The 13,174-nt window shown below is 47.0% G+C and overlaps 1 long non-coding RNA gene across 1 annotated transcript; it reads right to left on the bottom strand.

Annotated features, from left to right (window-relative positions):
• Nucleotides 1–10,510: 10,510 nt before the first annotated feature.
• Gm39963 lies at nt 10,511–12,331 on the bottom strand. Its single transcript, XR_866872.1, has 2 exons — nt 11,007–12,331; nt 10,511–10,707 (listed from the first exon to the last, which is right to left on the bottom strand). It is a non-coding gene; the product is annotated as a predicted gene, 39963 (long non-coding RNA).
• Nucleotides 12,332–13,174: the final 843 nt, after the last annotated feature.

The following is a 13,174-nucleotide window of genomic DNA, read 5'->3' on the forward strand; positions in this document are numbered from 1 at the left end:
GGTTTGTTTTGATTGGGAGGGGTGGGTTTTTAGTTTGTGTTTAGAGACAGGGTCTCATCTGGCTCTGGTTGCCCTGGAACATCATTAAATCTGCCTGCTCCAGCCTCCAGTGCTGGAGTTGAATGGGTGGGGCCACAATGTCTGGTTTGCTCCGCCCCCCCCCCTTTTTCTTTAAAGCGATAGTATCTTGCTATGTAGTAGCTCAAACTGAATCAATGTTACCTTCCTGCATCCGCCTCCTGAGTGCTAGGGTTACATGTTTGGGCCACTACTTGACCTCCAGTTTAGAATCTTTTTGTCAAGACTGGAAGAGCTTAAGTCCCAGGATGGCCTGGACTATGTATAATACAGCAAGAATAAAAAAATAAATAAACATTTAAACAAAGGAACACAAGGAACACTTATGCCCATCCCAGATAATGTGTTGATCTTTGAAAACAAATTGGTATACCTTTTCAATAAAAATGTGGAGTAGAGCCAAATATTACAATTGCTACAGCTGGGTATGGGGTAACACCTGTAACCCCAGCAGGTAGATACAGGAAGACAGGAGAGTGCTCGGTCATCCTTGGCTATATAGGCAGCCAAGATCCTATAACATGAGATCCTGTTATAAAACAAGCAAGTTGCAGCTCCCAAGGATGCTTTTCAGTTCAGTTTTGTGTAAAAATAAATAAATCAATAAAAAAAGGCACCTAGATCTCGCCTCGGCCGTCTCCAGTTCTCATGAGGATGAAAGCAGAGGGACTAGAAGGTATTCTGCAGACTCTGGTGGTTTGGGAAGCAGCAGGAGTGTTTTTTCTTCCCCTACTCACGAACAGTTTGTGAAATTACTCATTGCAAATCCTGGAATGTGTCAGAACAGGGAAGGACCACAGAGAGCACGTGAGCCTCTCGCTGTACAGATGGGAAAATGAGGCCCATTCAAGGCTGGTGCCTGCAAATTCAGTGACAGGATGTGGCCCACACTAGATCCCCCGACCTCGGTCTGCCTGTGCCCATGAGTGTACTGCCCACTCTTTACAGCACAGTAGAGAAGCTGAAAGCTAACCTTCAGCATAACCAGGCCTGACACTGGCACTGACTGAGGATAGAGAGGTTGGCACATTCTCATACCAGATGTAGAGTTTTCTGTCTCCTGACTTTCCTAAGGGACCCATTAACAACGACGTTCACTTTTGTAAAGCCTTCTGCTACTCAATAGTCATTCAACAAACACTTACTGAGCATCTGTTATCTATCAAGGATCAAGATGGTTGCTGGAAGGGGGAACATAATGCTTTCCCGTTTTATGATGACTAAACTGAGTTTTCCTCGTAGGTTAAGAATTGGAGAGGCCAAGGCCAGGGGCTTTGCAAAGCCTTACCCTTCCAAAATATTCAACCTCACATCCTATAAATGCTTACAGTCACAGGCACTCAGGGGGTCAGGGTGGGAAGATCTTTCCAATCTAGAGATTCAAGGGCACTTGAGCCACACAGGGAGAATTAGTAAAATCCATTATAAAGAGTGAGCGGAGCTTAAGCCAGGTGAGGTGGTGCACGCCTTTCATTTCAGCACTCAGGAGGCAGAGTCAGGTGGATTATCTGTGGATTCAGGACCAGCCTGCTCTACACAGAGAATTCCAGACCAGTCAGAGTTACATAATAAGACCCTTTCTTAAAAAAAAAAAAAAGAAAGAAAGAAAGAAAGAAAGAAAGAAAGAAAAATCAAGTATATATTTAAGTGACAGAGGTATCCTTTCCCACCAGCGCCCCAGGTCCTCAGCAGCAGAGAGGAGTGTGGGGTGAAGACTAGAATTCCCTGCAAAAAATGAGCTTTTGGATCTGTTAATAAATAGTGGACATCTGCAAAGGACTGGAGAGTGGATGGCCTGGCCCAGAGCCTGGAAGATGCTGATTAGGCTCTTCTCAGTGTCAGCCGATCTCCTGAGGCTGACTGGCATCCAAACACTAATCCACCATCACTGGGCAGCCACTTCAATTGATGCTCTTCTTCTGACCTTATAATTCCAGAATGAAGTTTATTTATCTGCAGAATGCAGGAGGGAAATCGGCTCAGAGAGGGTCCCTCACAGCTCAAGGTCACACAGCAAAGTGAGGTAGGAACTTAGCCTGTTCCTCTGCAAAATCCAGGGCTGCCCTTGATAGTGTCCCAGGAGTCAGAATTAGGATACAATTCGTGGCTTCCTAAAGATGTTAGGGTGGATTCTGGCTTGCTTAGCATGTACCCACACCTCCTACAATCTATACCAAACCCATCTCTAAAGGAGTACAATGGAGGTAGTGGCTTCTGGTCCTGTGTCCTCTCCCTGGAGACATCTTGCCTTTGGTTCTTTCTGAGTTGCAGAATGGATGTGGTGGCTCACACCTTTAATCCCAGCACTTGGGAGGCAGAGGCAGAGGCAGGTGGATCTCTGGTTTCAAGGCTAGCCTGGTTTTACAGAGTGAGTTCCAGGGCAGCCAGGGCTACACAGAGAAAAACCCTAGAAGTAAATAAGTAAATAAATAAATAAATAAATAAATAAGCAAGCAAGCAGAATGGTGTAGCAGAAAGTGGCTAGACCTCTCACTCCATATATTTAAATATAGACATAAACAGGAATCCTAGGCTGTGTGAGCAAGCCTCACAACCATTTCCCTTGAACCACACTCACTCCTGCCATGGCCATCTACTGAACACTGTGTGACTGTGTGTGTGTATGTGTGTGTGTGTGTCTGTGTGTGTGTGTGACATTTTCATCCATGAGCAAAGCAGGTGCATCTGAGACACCTGGAGCCTGCAGGCTCGTGCAAGGCTGAAGAATTACTTCCATGGGACCCGCACAATATGCTCATTAAGAACTTTGACAAGTGACAGAGATGATTTAAAACTATTTATCCCACACAAACCTCTCATAAATATACATTCTTAGTTTAAAAAAAAAAAAAGAAGAACTCTAAACATGAGTATCCCATCATTACAAAGGATACATAATTGGAAGAAATGTCTCTATGGTGACTTCATGTTATTAAGGGGCACAGAGGCCTCCATTGTTGCGTCCTGGCAGAAGGCAGTGGGGAGTTCTGCATTTGCGACATCTCGTTCCTCTTGAGTGACTCCACGACGCTACACTGACTGGCAGTTTACTGTCCCTAGAGCTGTCCTGTCACCATGCCAGCTCTGGTTGAGTAGGCCCCCCTACCCACTGGAGAGGTGAACTCATACAAAGGCAAGCGTTCAGAGCCAGGCAGACCCCAGCTCACCCTGACTGGCTGACAGTGCCTCAGTTCGGAAAGAAACAATGCTTGCCCCAGGCTTGAAATGTGGGGAACAGACTAAGACAGGTGTCAGGGTCAGATGAAGAAACAGGAAGTCAAGTTTTCAGACTGGCCCACACAATGGTGTAATTTCAAAATTCAAGCACCTAGCTTTCTGATAAAAGTGGCAATGGACCTTTAACCCCAGCACTTGGGAGGCAGAGGCAGGTGGATCTCTGAGTTCGAGGCCAGCCTGGTCTACAGAGCGAGTTCCAGGACAACCAGGGCTACACAGAGAAACCCTGTCTCAAATAAAAAAAAAAAAAAAAAGAAAAGAAAAGAAAAGAAAAGAAAGAAAGAAAAGAAAACAAACAAACAAAACAAACAAACAAACAAACAAACAAACAAAAGAAAGAAGAAGAAACTGGGCAGTGGTGGTGCATGCCTTTAATCCCAGCACTTGGGAGGCAGGGGCATATCTCTGTGAGTTCAAGACCAACCTGGTCTACAGAGTGAGTTCCAGCACAGCCAGGGCTACACAGTGAAGCCCTGTCTCAAAAAACAAAACAAAAAACAAACAAACAAGAATGAAGAAGATGAAAGTTGGGTGGTACAGTCTATGAGTTCAAGGCCAGCCGGGTGAGTTCCAGGCTAGCCCATGTTACAAAGTGAGACTTATCTAAATGAATGAATGAATGAATAATGTCAGTAGGTCAGCTCACAATCCTCTGTAAGTCCAGCTCAACAGAATCCAGCCTCTTTTTCTTCTCTCTATGGAGACCATCGCATGCGCAAGCACACACACCCCTAAAACTAAAATAAAAAATTTGAAACAGAGTACTAAACATAAAATAAAATAAACCTAAAAAAAAAAACCTTTAAAAATAATAAAAGAGGGGCTGGTGAGATGGCTCAGTGGGTAAGAGCACCCGACTGCTCTTCTGAAGGTCCAGAGTTCAAATCCCAGCAACCACATGGTGGCTCACAACCATCCGCAACAAGATCTGACTCCCTCTTCTGGAGTGTCTGAAGACAGCTACAGTGTACTTACATATATTAATAAAATAAATCTTTTAAAAAAAAAAAATAATAATAATAATAAAAGAGATGAGTCCAGTGAGGTCAATGGCCACCCACCAGTCTGAGGAGTGGCGTTCAGTTAGCAGAAGGATCCACAGAACTCCACAGTGTTAGCCCACCACCACACAAACAAATAAATAAGTGTTAAAAGTGTGTCCTCGGGCTGGTGAGATGGCTCAGCGGTTAAGAGTGCTGACTGCTCTTCCGAAGGTCCTGAGTTCAAATCCCAGCAACCACATGGTGGTTCACAACCATCCGTAACAAGATCTGACTCCCTCTTCTGGTGTGTCTGAAGACAGCTACAATGTACTTACATATAATAATAAATAAATCTTTAAAAAAAAAAAAAGAAAAAGAAAGAAAGAAAAAAGAAAAATACATTTAAAAAAAAAAAAGTGTGTCCTCAATGGGGATAGTTATAGCACTCAGGAGGTAGAGGCAGAGGGGTCTATGTGAATTCAAGGCCAGCTTTGTCTACATAACAAGAGCCAAGAACCCAAGACTATATAATGACACTCTTTCTAAGAAGAGATACATATAGATAGATAGAGATTATAAAATGGAGATGAATCAACCCAAGATGCAAGATGGTGCACACATGTAATCCCAGTTCTTGGGAGACAGAGGCAGAAAGATCAAGAGTTCAAGGCCAGTATTAGCTACCTGGTGAAGTCAATACCAGCATGAGCTACAGGAGACCCTAAATCAAACGCACACTCATGTATGCACACACATACACACACACACACACACACACACACACACCTACCTCTCTTCCCCCCTCTCTCTCCTTCTCCCTCTCGCTTTCTCTCTCTCTCTGTCTCTCTGTCTTTCATCTTGAATTTTGCTTGTTCACCCTGAGAGTAGGAGAGTTGTCTGAAATAGCCCAGTCCTACCTCCCAAACTCTGTGGGGGCACAGACAGGCCCAGAGACAAGGCGAGGGGAAATGCATTTGGAGGACAACTGAATGAGAAACCCCTATTCCACTGATCCTGGAAGAGGTGGGAGGGGGAGGAGACAAAGGTATTGAAGGTTTCATGTATCAAAGAGTAACCTTGAACTCCTGAGTCTCTGATCTTCCCCTCCTAAGTGATAGGATTGTAGATGGGCAAACCATACCTGGGTCCTGAAACTTTCATATTTTAACATCTCTGATTTTTTTTTCTCTCTCCTCCTCTTTCCTCTCTCCCACCCTTCCCCCCGCTCCCCCCCTTTTTGGTGCTGAGGGCAAGAAGCCTGGTGTGTGCCACATGCTAGCAATGCATCGTCGCTGCTCAGCTGAGGCTCTAGCTCCTCTTCCTTTTGTAGGGAGTCAAAATAACGCATCTTAGATCTTGAATGGTGCCTTAGAGGTGGTAAGTTACAGTCTAAGCAAGTGCCAGGTGGGGCTGGGTGTAACAACAGTAAGAGAGACCACGCTCAGCCATGTCAGACTCCGGTTTCCAGCCCTGGCGCACACATGTGTATGCAGGGCCCAGCACCTGCTATATCAGAAACCTGCAGGTTACCTCCCCGGTCTGCAGCAGCAGCAGAGGCTGGCCACAATGGAGCAATCAGCTTCTCTTTCTTTTTGTAGCTGACACCTGCATTAAGGCCCCAGGTTGACAGGCACATGCAAATACAGCTATGGAGGAGAGTGGGGCAGGCAGAACACTGGGAGAGAAAGACTTTGCACATATATTAAGATATTCAAAGGAAGAGTCAGAGCCCTCCAGCCCCCACCCCCACCCCCACCTACACACTATTTTTAAATTAAAAAAAAAAAATCTCTTCTGGAAGCCAGAGTTATATATATGCAAGACAGGCCAGGAAACCCAGCAGGCCTCCTGGAGCTGGCAATGAACCGAAACAGGGGCATTGTGTCCAGGCCACTGGATGGCTGAGGGGGCATTGTTAGGGCCTGGCCTCGTCTGGGAAGAGGGGGGTGAAGAGGGCAAGGAGAGTGTGTTCCCATGACTCCCTGGGGAGCAATGACAATCAGGGCCAGCTGCGAAGCCTGGCATGCCAGGGGCCTGGTAGGCGGCTGTCCTCAGAAGGGCCGTGAAGGGCAGGAGAGGATAGAGAGAAACAGGGAGGGGTATGAGGTCCAGGCCTATCTCTTGGCTGCAAGCAAACCCTAAAGTAGAAAAAACATGGGGCTTACTCACTACACCTTCCTCTCTCACCCCTCCTAAGCCCTGGGTCACTGTGCCGCTCTCCGAGGACACCCCAGATTCGCCCACTCTTCCTTCACTACCTATGACTACCTAACCTTGGCCCAGCACACCCTGCACCACAGGGCTTCTTGCCCGCACTCTGAGCCTGTGCTGCGCTCCTCACAGGGGTAGAAAAGTCTTTCCCCAAAGGGAACTCACATCATCCTAGTGTTCCTTTGCTTAGGCCTGCCAAAGGCAGGTCTGTGACAAACCAGAGGACTGCAGGCAGCACCTGAGCCTTCACTCGGGTTAGGACGCATGGAGCTCCTAAAGATGTTAGGCTTGATGCAAGTGTCCAGGTGATGGCTAGATAGCCAGGCTTACCGGACCTTTGAAGCCATAGAAGGATGTTTGTTTGTTTTGTTTTGTTTTGGATTTTTGTTGTTGTTGAGATATAGTCTCATTATGTAGCCCAGGCTAGCCTCTGCCTCATGAATGTTGGGGTTACAAGTGTGTACCACCATGTCTGGGCTGTATTTTTCCCACTTTATGGATTGATTTGTTTTTTGAGATAGGGTCTTTTTACTGGCTTGCTCTGGTCTCAACTTTGTGATATTCCTGCCTCACCTTGAGTCCAGAATTTATATATATATACATATATGATATGACATATATTATATATATGATCTTATTTATCTGATTTTGAACTTGGAAGAAACCTACCTGCCTAAAGGTGTGGGTCACTGCCACCATGCCTGGGGATTCGTTTTCTCTTTAATTATGTGTATGTGTTGTTGGCTGACAGTGATATGTGCGTGATATGTGCGTGATATGTGCGTGTGAGTCCAGTGCCCACGGAAGTGAGAAGCCTCAGATGCCCTGGAGCTGGGGTTACGGTGTCTGTGAACCAACGGATGTGACTGCAGAGGAACTGAACTTGGGTCCTCTGTAAGAGCAATGTATGCTCCTCACAGCTGAGCTCTTTATTCCTGAGTCCTTGGATGGTAGATGTGTGTGACTGTAACCAGCTAGACTTTGTTAGTTAATGCAAAGTGGAAGAGAAGGAGAAAGAGGAGGAGGAGAAGGAAGAGGAGGGTATATTGTATTCAACTATAACCCAGCAACTGGGTAGCTGAATCAAGGATGTCTGAATCCAAGGCCAGCCTGGCCTAACTTAGTAAGTTTAAGATCAATCAGGTCTACATAGTGAGAGCTCATCTCAAAATACTAACCACAATGATAGTAAACTAAAACAATAGAAGGAACATATATCCCTAAGTCACCAAATGGCGAGTGACAATTTCTGTACCACTGAGCTACATCCCTGGCCCAAAAAGTGTTTTTTTGTTTGTTTGTTTGGTTGGTTGGTTTTTTTTTTGGGGGGGGGGGGTGTTGAGACAGGGTTTCTCTGTGTAGCCCTGGCTATCCTGGAACTCACTTTGTAGACCAGGCTGGCCTCGAACTCAAAAATCCGCCTGCCTCTGCCTCCCAAGTGCTGGGATTAAAGGCGTGTGCCACCACCGCCTGACCCAAAAAAGAATTTTTAAAAAACTTTTTGGTTTTGAGACAAGGTCTCTCTACAGAGTCCTGGAGCTTACTATGTAGGCCAGGCTGGCATTGAACTCATGCCTCCGGAGTGCTGAGATTAAAGGTGTGTGTCATCACACTGAGCCCCCCAAAACTATTTTATTTTTAATTTTGTTTGTCTGGTGGGGAAGATGTGCTCAGAGCATCTGATGTGGATGCTGGGACTAAACTCAAGACCTCTGCAAGAGCAGTTCAGGCTCTTGATCACTAACCAGCTTGGTTTTCATTTTTGTCTTTTGGTGGTTGTTTTTGTTTTGTTTTCGTGACGGTCTCATGTAGTCCAGACTGCCTGGCCATGTTTGTTGTTTTTTTTTTTTTCAACTTGACACAAACTAGAGCACCCAAGATGAGGAACATTAATTGAGAAAATGCCTCCATCAGACTGGCCTGTGGATGTAACCATTGGGCCCTTTATTTTAATGACTGACAACATGGGAGGGGCCAGTGCCATCCTTGGGCAGGCAGTATAAGGGTGGGTTGGTATAAGAACACAGACTGAGGGGCTGGTGAGATGGCTCAGCGGTTAAGAGTGCTGACTGCTCTTCCGAAGGTCCTGAGTTCAAATCCCAGCAACCACATGGTGGCTCACAACCACCCGGAACAAAATCTGATGCTCTCTTCTGGAGTGTCTGAAGACAGCTACAGTGTACTTACATATTATAAATAAATAAATTTAAAAAAAAAAAGAACACAGACTGAGCGAGCCAGAGGGAGCAAGCCAGGGGCATTCCTCCATGACTTCTCCTTCAGTTTCAGCGGTTCCTGCCCAGCTTCCTCAGTGACTGGGTGTGGCGTGAGTAGTTAGAAGATGAAATAAACACTCTCCTCCCCGAAATGCCTTTGGTCATGGTGTCTTAGCACCAGAACAGAAATCCAAGACACTGGCTCAGACTCACTGAGTGTAGCAGAAGATGATCTCGAACTCATGACCCACCTCCCTTTACCTCTTGAAGGCTGAAATTACACAGGGGACACAAATGACAGCTTTTCCAGGGCTGGGCATGTAGCTCAGTTGGTAGACTGCTTGGCTCAAAAGTAGGGCTCAAACCCCAGCACTGCGTGCGCTCAACACACAGAGGAGCTTACAGCCCTGCCTGCTGTGCTGGGCTCACTGCTTTAGCTAAGACATTGTTTGTGTTTTGGGGATATTTCATTAGATCTTAGGTTTTGCTATTTGGGGCTTTTAAAAGGGGGCTGTTTTGGAGTTTTTTGTTTTGTTTTTGAGACAGGCCTACTCTGTTGGTCCTGGCTCTATATACTTTATTGCATGGGTTTTGGAAACAACACTCTTGAGAGGGAACCATGGGCTCCCACAGATGCCAGAGGAATTCATGACATAACAAAGTCAGTCCAAAAGAAGTGTCTAAAGAGCTGATGTGGCCTGGCCCTACTCCTGAATCTCAGCTGACACCCAGCCCACAGGGAGACGGCCGGAAGAGCAAGGATCCTGGCATTCACGCCAGGACCTGTGTACAGTGCAGCCTACTTTCTAAGTCACGGCTTTCGCGGGCGTTCTTGAGCAGAGCTGGTGCAAAACACAGGCTCCCTGTACTTAGATTTCTCAAACCAACATTAGAAGAGAGCCCAGCTCTCCTTTGTCCTCTGCCAGGGTGGGACTGGCCTCGTCTGCCTCTGCTTAACATCAAACCCTTCGCTCTGAAATGCCCTTCAAGGCCGAGTAAGACATATTCCCTCTGAATCTGAAACAAGGCAAGGGAAGAGGGGCAAACACTTTTCCTTTTATAAATATGCTCTGGCTTCTCAAAGACAAGGCCGACCTTAAGTCACAGCTTGTCGTGACATGGCTTCATTCTGGGGGGGCAGAACCCAGTGTTCTGGTTTAGGCGAACGAAGGGTTCAAAGCCTGCTTCTTATAAACCGAATGCACTCACAGGGCAGTTAAAGGGAACAGGGTGGAGAGAGAGGCTGTTGCCAGGATCCTTTCTGGAGCATGGATGTGGAAGGCTTGAGTGGAGAGCATCATGGGCAGTTTCTCGGCATCTTAGTCTGCAAATCATTGCTCTCACATGGGCTTGCTTGACGATCTCTATTCTGGGCATGGAGAAGCAGAAAGGTCCCAAATTAACATCATCCTTTTCCTTCACTTTGAAGTCTGATTACTTAAGAAAAGACTTATTGTTGGCCGGTGTGTGTGTGTGTGTGTGTGTGTGTATACAGAATAAATGATTTTTTTTTTATGTATATGGGTATGTGAGAATATTATGTCTGCTTGTACCTCTGGCCACCATGTGCATGCAGTACCTGAGAGAGCCAGAAGAGGGTGTTGCATGCCCTGGAACTGAGGTAACAGCTGTGAGCTATCATGAGGGTGCTGAGAATCAACCTGGGTCCTCTGGAAGAGTAGCTAGTGCTGTCAACCACTGAGCCATCTCTCCAGCCCCTCAAAGGCTCACTTTATATAGAAAGTGACCCAAGCACACAGATGAGGAGCAATGTCAGAGTCAAGATAATGCAATATAAAGGTTTATTCGTAGACAAAGACAAGTGACTGTTCACAGAAGAGTGTAAAGCTCTGAAAGTGCTAGAAGCCAGGGGTGGAGCAAAGCCGGAAAGGGCTGACCCAGTCAGTTACGAGCGTTGTCCAGACTTGGGATCCGCAGTATCCATGTGAGACACCAGGTGCAGTAGTGTGTGTCTGTGATCCCTGCACAAGGACACAGAGACAGGGGATCCCTGGGGCTCACTGGCCAGCTGACCTAGTTGAATTCCTGAACTCCAGGTTCAGCGAGACTGAGAGATCTCAAAAATAAAGTGGAGAGCAACTGAGGTAGACACCTAATGTAGGTCTCTGACCTCCACACACTCACACACACACACACACACCCCAGACACACACGCATGTTTGCACGTGCGCATGCATGCACATGCAGAGTTGAGGGCACTCTTAGAGTGGGTGTCCCTGGCAAGGGGCTACTTATGACTGAGCTTAAGAAAGAGTCTTACTTTTCCCTTTGCTATAGGATTGTTGTACAGCTTGATGGTTTGATTTGTTTGAGAGACAGGGTCTCATTCTGTAGCCCCGCCTCGCCTGGAATTTCCTGTGCAGATCAGACTGATCGTCCAACTCATAGGCCAGCCTCTGACTCCCAAGTGCTGAAATGAAAGGAACAGACCACCTATGCTACTCTGTGTGTGTGTGTGTGTGTGTGTGTGTGTGTGTGTGTGTAGAGAGAGAGGGGGGGGGAGGAGGGAGGGGGGGATAAAGAATGAACTAGATCTCTCCTGCTGCCCCGGAAAGGTGAGAACTAGAGGAATGTATGGGAAGCCACCACCATGGCTAACTTAGTCTAGACACTGAATTGCAGGCCATCCTGGGCTATAGAGTGAGACTGTCTCTCTCTCTCTCTCTCTCACACACACACACACACACACACACACACACACACACACACGGGTTGTGGGGAAACCCAAGCATTGTGGGGCAAGTGGACCGTGCCCCTGGAAATCTCAGAATTGAGAACAGTAGGCGTGAGGGCAGCTCCCCACCAAACTACCTGATCTGATCTGGGACGTGTTATCATGACACCCCACTAAGAGGCCTGTGACAGTAGGTCTGCGAAGCACAGACACCTGCCGTTCTCCATGATAATGAGGTATCAGCATTCAGCCAATGAACTTCCCTTCCTGGGCACTCCTTCCTGAAAAAGGCATTTAATCCCTGGTTCACCCTGAGTAAGATGTATGCATTCTTATTCCCCCATCAAATAAAGCAGTTTGGCCAAGCAAGGACCCTCTCCTTCTTCAAAGATCTACAAGGCACGAGACCTTCATCCTAAAGAGCCAAGACTACATCTCCGGTAGAAGGCCTTCTCTCTTCTGGTCCCTCCATACTCTTGACATTCACTTGGAACCAAACTGGATTTCACCCCAGTCCTAGGCTCAGCCCTCCCCTTCCTGCATGGTGGGTAGAGGAGACACAGACCCCATTCCCAACTCCTCAAGTTCCCCAAGGTCTCTTGGGTACACAGGAGGCCAGGAACCACAGTGTCTGTCCTAGACCCCACTGTTTCTTATCCGGGAAACATGGGATGGGACTCTTATCACGGACTGTGTTCTGCCTCTCCTGAGCAGCTTGCCAGCGACAAAGCAAGGTACCCACATTTATAGTCCTAGCATTCAGGAAGTGGAAGCAGGAGGATCAGGAATTCAATGCCAGCCTCAGCTGCATGCTGGGTTTAAGGCTAACCTGGGGCTACATGATATCCTGTCCTTCTGTTTGTTTGGTTTTAGGTTTTTGAGACAAGATTTTTCTGTGTAGCACAGGCTGTCCTGGAACTTGCTCTGTAGACCAGGCTGGCCTTGAATTCACAGAGATCCATCTGCCTCTGCCTCCGAGTGCTAGGATATAAGGTGTGCGCCACCACTGCTGGGCATGCCCTGTCTTAAAACAAACAATAACAAAACAAACAAAAAACAACAAAAAAACCAAAATCAAGACCCCCCCCCCACAGGAAGAAAGTTAACTAAACAATATAATATTTTAACTTTTTCAGTAATTGTAGATTAATCCACTCTGCTGTTTAAGGAAGGCGAATGGCAATAGCTCCTCTCCATGTGCCAATGGCCCTTTGGCAATCCCTACACACAGATCATAGAAAATGGAGGCTCAGCAAGGAAGGAGTGAAGCTGGGCTCCTCCCAAAGCCGTTGAAGACAGGCTCTGTTCCTCTCTGTGGGGACCACCCCGCCTTCCTCCCTGGAGTGTGCAGTTGGAGGCACCAGATGCTCTGGCAAGATCCAGAGAGATACCATCTGCGAGGGAAACCTATTCTTAGAGAGCAGAGTCAGTAAGTGGTGGAGCAGGCCACCCCCAGCAGTGGAGGAGGGATATCAGGGCAGGAGTCCAAGGCTGACTGGGGAGAAGGGCCGGCTAAACACAGGGCACACTTATTTCTTACAACCAGCTTCCTCCTGTATTTGTTCTATTGGAAATAAGAGCAATGTCTTATTGAATGCTCACTTTACATGCGTCACTTAATCATTCCAGACACCACGAGGCGCATGTCATCACAACACCCCTTTTACAGATGAGGCACAGATGGCTAAGCCACTTCATCCGTCAGGGCTCCAACCTGAGCATGCTGGCTCCAAAGCCCTTACCCCTTGCAACTG

This window comes from Mus musculus, chromosome 2 (genome assembly GCF_000001635.26).
Source record: "Mus musculus strain C57BL/6J chromosome 2, GRCm38.p6 C57BL/6J".
Classification (NCBI taxonomy): domain Eukaryota; kingdom Metazoa; phylum Chordata; class Mammalia; order Rodentia; family Muridae; genus Mus; species Mus musculus.